Raw genomic sequence first — 10,118 nt, 5'->3', positions numbered from 1 at the left:
TATTCTAAGATGATTGAATTGTTTATTTAATACAAGTTAAAATAACTTAAACTTTAAAATGATCTGGACTGTATGATTTATGGAATTGTGCCATCATGTAGTCTTCATGTTTTTGGGATTCATGGTCTTTTTCTGTCTGTAAATTTCCTTCATGTTTTAAATGAGTGAGTTGATAAGCTGTTCTGCAGAATAATAATTAATCCTGGTAATGTTAACAATGTTGCACTGTTAAAAATTTACATGAATATCTTATCTATGAATAACAGTACAATAAATATTTTCCTTTATTTGAGGTTACAAAATCTAAATTCAGTTAACATGAATGTTTTGTTTATTGATTCTCTAAAACTTGAAATGTAATTTTGATTCTTTGAAAATAAACGACCTCACAGAAAGGAGAAATTGTTGAATGTCTGTCTCTCTCTTACCAAAGTAGTTTTTATTTCCAAACACAAATCTAGAGTTCATGAAATGGGTTTTATAATCTACTGAGGAAATATGACACATAAGACAGATTTTAATTGCATTTGTAAACTTTATATTGTGCAAAATGCATTTTCACTTTACAATAGATTTTCACTGTATATTAAAAATCTGATCAGCGCGTTTTAGAAACAACTGCAACTTAATAGAGAATTACAAGAATACAGGCAGTTATAAACCTGCTGTCTGTATGTATAAATGAATGTTGTCACACTAGATCACCACCCTCACTAGCCTATACTATTATGCAGGATAAATCTATGGATTCTTGTTTAGAGGATTACATGACATAATTCACATTTAATTAAATCCACTAATCAACTTTTGCTCAGAATGAACATGTATGATATTTAACTACAACTGTGAAAGTTGATATGAAGTGATATGAAATATGATTTATAAGTATACTAAAGAGACATGAGAGAAGAGTTACTGTTCATCTGCTCAGATGTGAGACATAAAAATATATCTTTTTAGTGCTTTGTAAGTTCTGCTGAGTTTTTCGTGTCATATAAACTGCACATGAAAACGTAATTTGTAACTTTAAAAGGCTTCTCTTCGACTCTTGGATACTTAAAGTGTTCATAAAATGTTAGAATGACTCGACTGACTTGAATTGATATTTTGTAATAGCAAAATCCTAAATAGAAATCTATAGATGATAACGGTGATTGAGGTTGTTTCAGCTTCATTCTCTACAAGAAAGGAATATTGTTTTAGACTCAAATAGTCATTAATATACAGAAACATATGTTGATTTAAAAAATGAAAAGATGTGTGTGATATTCTGAAAATATATAAATGTTTGCTATTATAAGCTAAATGATGTATAGTAATTTTCATAAATTATCTGTATGTGTGATAAGTGGTAGTCTGCATCGCCATATTCTATTAAAAGCCCTATTTAATAATTACCTTTCATTAATACATCCAAATTACAAAATTTGTGTGTATACATTTCATTAATAAAATCACCAAATAAAGCAAATGTGATTTGATAACCTGCTACACACCTACAACCAGTGACTCACAGTAATACTATTGGCCTATAATACATAGGTTTATTGCAATGCAATCGTTTACTTCCATATTCTAAACCCGTGAGTGTGAAAAGGGTCCATTGCCATCCTTCTTGTTGCACAACAATCATTCATGTTTACAAAATACGAAGGAAATCCCAAACTGATTGGCAAATGAACAGAGTAGGCTACAATCCTCCAATACACCTGCCATCCACTTCTGTTTTCTTGCTCATACTGAGTGTGAAATGCTCCAATCAAATGGCTTCAAAACTTTTCCTCCAATCTCAAAATAGGTAAAAGGTCAAAGGTAATTTTTTTTAGGTGGTTTCAACAAGTATCCACCGCACAATAAAGGACTAGAGATGACATTAGAGATGATATGTACATTATGTGTCTCACATCTCTGCGTTGGAGCACCAGTAGACTCAATCAAAGTCAGCTATGATTTTTAATACTCATAAGTATGTTGATTGCCATTCTGGGATAAGAACTGTCACTGCATCTTTACTTCACTGCCATATGTTTTGCTTCAACACTTCAAATCCAGCTCTATGTTCATTCTCCTGATCTTCAACAGTGTTCTGGTCTCCATCACTACTCACAGTATCACTTCCCTGATCTCCATCACTACTCACAGTATCACTTCCCTGATCTCCATCACTACTCTCAGTCTCACTGCCTCCATCTCTGTACATTCCATCACTATTCAGCACTTCCTCATCATCTTCCTCACTGCGCTCTCTCTCACTACTTGAAGAACCTGATGGTATGGCTCTCAAAAAATAGAAAGCAGAACAATTTTGTGTTTTTTCTGTCTTTGCATTGTGTTTACTGTGTGTAACCACCATGTTTTGTCCATGTGACTATCTATTCTGCATATATGCATAGTAGTTACTGTGCAAAACCACCACATTTCACCTTATAAAAATAATGCATTATATAATTTTACAATTCTTTTTTTTTATTATTATAAATTCTCATTCTGTAACATGTTAACTTCAATAAAACATACAGGAATGTGTAAAAAACCCAGATTAAGTTGGTAGGCAGAATTTGAGGAATACCAGCATCAACCATGAGGACCCAAATATGCAGAGAAACTACAGCTATGACATCACTTCCTGTGTGCTACTTTCTATTTCTTACCCTGAACAACATCAAATATTTTCACAAAATGGAAAACGTCCTACTATAAACTCTAATGCAAAACTATAAATTAAAAAAAGAGGTGGTTTCACACAGTGACTACTGTAACCCTAACTGAAAGGGTTAAAGGTTTCTAATTGTTGCAATTTTTTTCTCATCAATTTATCTCAGTTCTTTCAGCTCAAGATTGTTTTTATTGTTGTTGTTGTTGTTGTTGTTATCACTGTTGTGCTAATGTTGTCAGTTGACCCGAAAATAATTCAGGGGTCACAATTCTTCCATGTGTTTTACATTTAGGCTACAAGTGTCGTATCATCTTCTCACCCTAAACACACTCACACATTATATGCTTTTGAGAAGAACACAGCTATGAAGGAAGAAGCAGGTAGTGATTCAAATTAATGACGGGCCTATATACTGGAACACAATATGTCAATAGAAACACTAAATTACTCATTTTAGTTTTCAACCACCCAGATATCTGTAGGAGCTGTGTCATAATGATGATTAAGCGAAAAGAGAAAAGAAACAAAATGGAGGCTTTATGTGTAGCACAAACATCTTTGTTCTGCATGTTTAATATAAAATATTTGTATTCTGTAAATAGCAGTTTGACTTTTACAGTTTTAGACATAGTCGGATGCCTGTTTCATACTGCACACATAAACAGCGTGGCACAAGATGAGCTGTTTAAAAAATGGTGAAAATGCAATTTATCAAGTTTATCAACACAGTTGTTTTCAATATAGGCTTTGATGTAGAAACATTAAAACATGACGCAAACTACTCATCTGCTGTTTGAAAAAATATGTTAAACACACAGTGAAAGCCAGACAAAAAGCACTTTATATTTTAGTAAATTTTTAACTTTGATTAAGAAGCTTACATCTTACACACAAGAGTTTGTGTTCAGTTTTACTGTATGTGGATTAATAACCAAGGATGTGTGTCATTTTTAAATTTCACAACAATCAAGTTTGTAATAGCTCTTAATGAACAACTCAGAAATTACCTTGAAACGCTTGTGAAATGCTGAAACGCTGTCCTTGTAAATACTCTGTCACTATGTGTGTCTGCTTTTGCAATTTACCACTTATGTGTTTGGTGTGAAACAATTATAATCCATTATAAAGATATAGACAGAACTGATTCTCAATATGACAGTTCACCAACTCTCGCTTGAAAATATTGATTATATTTAAATTCATTTAAATAAGAATTGACATTTAATTATTTGATTAGAGGATACAATATTTCAGTGGGGATAAAATATTTTCAAAGAGTGAGGGCCTACAGGCTGCAGATTGAGTATATAGTGTATCAGTCAGATGCTGATGAATGCTGCTAAATATTTTGGCTTATGAAGTCTTATTTTCTGCTGGTCTGCCCTTTGACCTTTCCATGACACCAATCACTTAATTGTAAAGATCAAACTTAAACCATAACACTCAAACTATAACTCATCGGCCCAAATGAAGATAACTCCCTATGGTCTAAATGAAACTGAAACTGTCTCAGACTGAAAACAGAAAATGTGATTGTGAAGGAACATTACATGGTCTATGGATTGTCATCTACGATAAAAGAGGCCGTTACATTTTTTTCTCACCCTTCTCATTTTAATAGATATTAACAAATAGATTTTATTTAACATGGCGTAATGGGGCTTAAAATGCAACATGTCAAAACACTGCTTTTGGACCTGGTGCTGAGCTGTGTGCTCCATTACAGCATACATTTATTTCTGAAGAATAGCAATAGTCTGTCCATCCTGGCTCAACTCCGGATCATAGCGGGTATGAAGTGGATAAGTCTCAGATGTGTCTGAAAGCGGACTGATGCTCCTCATGAACACGCAGCTGGAAAACTGTAGTGGATTTGCCTTGCTAAAACTACCATTGCAAAGAATTAGTATATACCAACGAATACCAATGCGTGGAGACGAAAAAGAAAAACTGGGCGCTCTTCATGCGAGTGGTCGGTTTTTGTAAACCCGGCACTCTCTTACCGATCGGAGCGTTTGTATTTCTCGCTCTAGCTGTCGTATGTAAGTACGAATTTTGAGGGTTAGAGACTTTTCAACATTAGGTTTAAAGCTACAATTTGTTTTAATTTCTTTATTTATATATTTTTATTATTTAAAAGGTGACATGTTCATTCCATTTTACATGGGGAAAGTCTTAGACATACTGGGAGAACATTATCAAGCAAACAGCTTCATGTCAGCCATCTTTCTCATTTGTGAGCTGTCGGTTTTGGTTTAGTGGTTGGTTTATCACTGTGTTTTTGGTATAAATGTCTAGATGTCTAGATGTCTAGACAATGAACTAATTAGCTGAAGTTTTCTTCTCTTCCTTTTATTGAACCTATCATATATTTTTCTCTGTTGTCAGGGGACTTAACCTCACATCTGTGCACCGACACCAAGCTATTGAGCCAATCGGTGGCGATGAATGTGAACATCTTACTGCGGAGTATTATCAAGAGTGTGGGCGTACTCTGTCTGATTGTCAGCCTGTCCTGGAAACTCACTATGGTCACTTTCATTGAAGCCCCGTTGATTGCCATCTCTCAAAAGATTTACAACACACACTATGAGGTCTGGTAAACTTATGAAGTCACTCTATTCAGAGACAATACATATCTTACAGGTGGCATGCCAGTCAAGTTTCATAAAGTTACAAAATCAAATTTCAGGCATCTGATTTTGAGTTTATCGTATTTGTTTCCTCGAACCTTGCTTAATGAAGGTTTTATATAAATAAATCTTCAAGGAGAACTCTAAATAAACCATGTTCTTGTGTAATATTTTATTTTCTCTGTGTTATACATACACACACACACACACACACACACACACACACACACACACACACACACACACACACACATATATATATATATGTTTGGGAGAGTGTCATTTGGTTTTGTTACATTTCTAATATATTTACATAAATCATTCACCTGTTCATTTGATAAGCATAACTATAAACATTACGTTGAAGTGTGTAATTTCTGCGACAGTAGTGTCACCAAATGGAATTGCAAAAATAAACATTGTTTTCAAACAGATTTTCGAATACTTCCTCTGTTTACCATCGGTCGAACTAATTGATCGTCCCGCCCCAAACTCATGCCATTCCTTGAGTTAATGTCGCTGTGTCGGGCTGGATATGCCACTTAAAACAAAGAGATCATTGTTTGATAGTGCCACAGAGCCACAGTGTTTACACTTTTCAGAGAAATCAACCAACGAATGGTTTACTAATAGTTGTCTCTCCGGGATAAGAGACGATATTTTAACATGAAACAAATTGCACACATCAGCTTTAATATTTCATTGCCATTTCAAACTAAGCTTCACAAGCTGTGTAAGTTATATTCATAATCTTTATGAAACTAACTCCCTGACCATTCTATCAGTTAATGTAATTAGGAATTCAAGTCCTGATGCTGTACTATGGTCGTCAGTTCATCAAAGCAGGACATATGAGTACAAGAAACCTTGTGTCCTTCATCCTGTATCAGGGAGACCTGGGAATGTACATCAGGGTTAGAACTCCTTTCATCACAGAGAAATCTGTGATCACTGTACACTGTAATAAGTGATAATCTACTATTGTTACATTAAAGGAATAGTTCACTCAAAAATTAACATTCTCTCATCATTTACTCACCCTCATGCCATCTCAGATGTGTATGACTTTCTTTTTGTCTGTCTGCTCAAATGAAGATTTTTAGAAGAATATCTCAGCTCTGTAGGTCCATACAATGCAAGTGAATGGGTGCCAAACTTTTGAAGCTCCAAAAACCTTTGTGGGTGCGGCCGCTAAAAGTTTTTGAGTACCTGGACAGGAAACCACAAGTGACCATGGATGGTAATCTACAATCTGAACATCTTGCTGGCCATGTCACTTTCAACAACATCACCTTCTCCTACCCAACTTGCTCTGATCAACCAGCCCTCCAGGTGCCCCACATTTTCCTGATTTACTGGAACCTGCTTTTAATAACACTAGGTCCAACTGTAAAAAGTGAATAAGGTGTTTTTCTTTTAAGTTATTCTGTCATTTGTTATAAAACAGGTTATAAAACGCTTAAAGAGCAGCTGTTAAAAAAATCTCAACGTTAAATCTCATGCTAACAACAGATACAACAAACCTTTCTTGTGTTTTAGTGATTGAGATGTATCATGGTTCCCACGGTCAAGGGAAATATTTTTATTTCCAGGTCTGAAAAAGTCACTTAAATAATCAAAACAAATTATAATATGAAATAATAAAATGCGAAAAATGGTGAGGAAACCCTGATACAGTTAATTTGACATTACTTGACATTCCATTGCACTTGCAGTTGTTATGGGTTTTTTCTGGTTAAGCCTTATCTTAGCAAGTGATGCACATTATAAGCTACCTTTTTTGGTATTTGCTGTTAACATTTACATTTATGCATTTGGCAGACACTTTTATCCAAAGCAACTTACAGTGCACTTATTACAGGGACAATCCCCCTGGAGCAACCTGGAGTTAAGTGCCTTTCTCAAGGACACAATGGTGGTGGCTGTGGGGATTGAACCAGCAACCTTCTGATTACCAGATATGTGCTTTAGCCCACTACGCCATAACATCATTTGCGCATTGTATTATAGTCCTTTGAGTAGGAAAGTGTCAGCTAAGGAAATAAATCAAATGTAAGTTTATTTTCTAAACAGTTACACATATCAAAATTAAGGTCTTTCCAAAATAGAGGTTTTTGTTGCTTAAAATGCAGCCTTATTTCAGCCCTGTAGGCAGTTTAAAGTTACATGTGTTTGATTGTTTTAGAACTTCACTCTGGAGTTGAAGGCAGGTCAGATGACTGCTCTGGTGGGAATGTCAGGCGGAGGGAAAAACACTTGTGTGATTCTGCTGGAGAGATTCTATCAGCCTCAGCAGGGACAGATTCTGTTAGATGGACAACGATTGCAGAACTACCAGCACAAATATTTGCACCAGAAGGTAACAGACATGTGGAAGAAGTTTTTTTATACAGTAACAATGGCTATGAATCTGCACTAAATAATTTTGCTGCTGAGATTCTGATATATACACCAGTCTCTATGAACTGCCTGTGATTTTTCTTCGCTGTGTTGACAATATGTTCCACTGAAACTCAGAAGGTGGGACAGGACATATTGAAGGACTCATTGCTTTTTTTTAAATAGCCAATAGGCTTTAGTTTACATCACAGCCCAGATAAAGCAACAAAGACATAGTCCTTTTCAAACTAAATGTTTATCGTTTAGATGGACGGGGAAGATAATGAGGCTGGAGCTGTTGGCCAAGTCCAATGCAGATAAATTATAAACAAGCTGGTAAAACATCACAATATATGAATGTTTTGAATAACAATACTCTAAACAGAAGAATAAAGAATACTTGTGCTGTACATAACCAAACTGGCAAAAAATAGAATTCTCTGAAATAGAATGGATTATGAATGTATGAATGAATAAAAACTCAAGGCACTTTCTGCGCATCCAACTCCTGCGTTCAATTCAGAATTGATCATCCCTATGCCTTATTCCCTTTAAAGACAGTTACCCTCCACTGTGAGAGCTTCAGAGGGCTGACATATCAGCAACTACAAATTTTCCTTCAGGATTTTCACGCTGAGGAACAAGGAAAGGATATCTGTATTTGCTGCCTCTAAACTGCTGGCTAATATAGTGGCCAATTATAGGGGCATGGGTCTTTCTATGGGTACTATGATCTGTGGATGGGACAAGAAGGCAAGTTTTTATTTATTTATTTATTTATTTTTATTTATTTATTTTATTACACATGTAAAAAAAAGAAAAAAAAAGTAAAATAAGAAAATTACCGTGTCTTTTAACTTTGTACATTATTACAACATAAGCATCTAGTTTATGCAATTACAATGTCAAAACTGATCATTTTAGGGTCCAGGGTTATACTATGTTGTCCAGGGTTATACTATGTTGATGACAGCGGGTTGCGACTGGGTGGGAACATGTTCTCCATGGGGTCTGGGAACTCCTATGACTATGGTGTGATGGACGGTTATTGTTATGACCTGACGGTGCCAGAGGCCTATGACTTGGCCCAGAGAGCAATATTTCATGCCACACATAAGGATGTCTACTCTGGAGGAACAGTAAACATTAAGTGAAAAAAAACAATAACAGAAACATTTTATTGATTAAAAAGATTGTTATAGTTGTTTTGTTTTTTTGCCTTGATTTTTAATGAAGGATTGCAGCTTCAAATGCTATGCCCGCATTTGAAAACTAGCAGCAATTAAAAGTGACTCTAAATGTTTTATTTTAAGCTTAACTTTGGCCATTTAACAGTCCACCAAAACTCATACCTTCATAAGTCCATATAACAATGCAGTTCTCTTGCAGTGTACCACATGCAAGAGACCGGCTGGATTAAAGTGTTTTAGGAGAATGTTGGGGACCTGTATCACTCTTTTGCACTGTTTTTGAAAATCAGCATTGTTCACTTTCTGTTGATGATTTACAGCATTGAAGAAACAATAAACTCTTTTTTTCAAAAACAAATCTTGCTTGTTATATGCAATGTTGCATTTAATCTGATTACAAAGTAATTAGTTACAATTATCTTATTACTTTTTAGTCCAAAAGCAGTGTAACACACTACATTTTGAACTCTTGTAATCAGATTACAGTTACTGACTTTCAATTACTTTTAAATTCATTACTTGGATTACACTTATTTCTATAACAAGCCCCTTAATGAGTCATTTTAAGGGAGAAATGAGTGGATGAATTGCTGTGACAATAAACAAGGAGGAAATATAGACATTATTTTGAATTAGTTGAGCAGAAATTATTTTCTGTAAAAAGTGTTTTAGAAAGTAACTTAAAAGTGAAGTAATGTGACTACTTTTTTCAGTGAAGTAATCTGTAAAGTAATAAGACATTTGCAGTGGATTACTTTCTTTGCGTAACTATCCCAACACTGGTTAACCCTGTGGTTCCCAACCCTGTTCCTGGAAGCTCCCCAACACTACACATTTGGATATCTCCCTAATCAAACACACCTGATTAAACTCATCAGCTCATTAGTGGGTGTGTCAAAAAAGGTATAAATGTATACAAAATGTGCAGTGTTGGGGGGCTTCCAGGAACACGGTTGGGAACCACAGGGTTAAATTAGCATGGCAGACTGATTCAATGTTCTTCCTAAAACCTAAATGCTATAAGGTCTACCAATGTTGTATTTGGACACTTTTTAGTAGGAACTGTCGATGCTGAGCACAAAATACTAATGGCAACTTTATTCCTCTGTTTCTATGCTACTATTCATTTGAAGCTTATAAAGCGACTAGCTCACTTTCACTTTTCCCTCTTTTCTACTACATTGCAAAACCGAAGGAAAGCTTCATGTCCTAATTACAAGCTAATAAGAGAAATCATTTAGTACTTGGATTTTTGCTGTT

At 35.0% G+C, this 10,118-nt stretch overlaps 1 protein-coding gene across 1 annotated transcript in view; it reads right to left on the bottom strand.

The window, feature by feature from the left end:
* LOC127421083 (antigen peptide transporter 2-like) overlaps positions 1-10,118 on the bottom strand; it is a 214,152-nt gene that overhangs the window by 1,754 nt on the left and 202,280 nt on the right. The gene's annotated exons all lie outside the window — the stretch shown is intronic.

This window comes from Myxocyprinus asiaticus, chromosome 30 (genome assembly GCF_019703515.2).
Source record: "Myxocyprinus asiaticus isolate MX2 ecotype Aquarium Trade chromosome 30, UBuf_Myxa_2, whole genome shotgun sequence".
In the NCBI taxonomy this organism is placed as follows: Eukaryota; Metazoa; Chordata; class Actinopteri; order Cypriniformes; family Catostomidae; genus Myxocyprinus; species Myxocyprinus asiaticus.
This window is presented reverse-complemented; position numbering and strand designations above follow the sequence as displayed.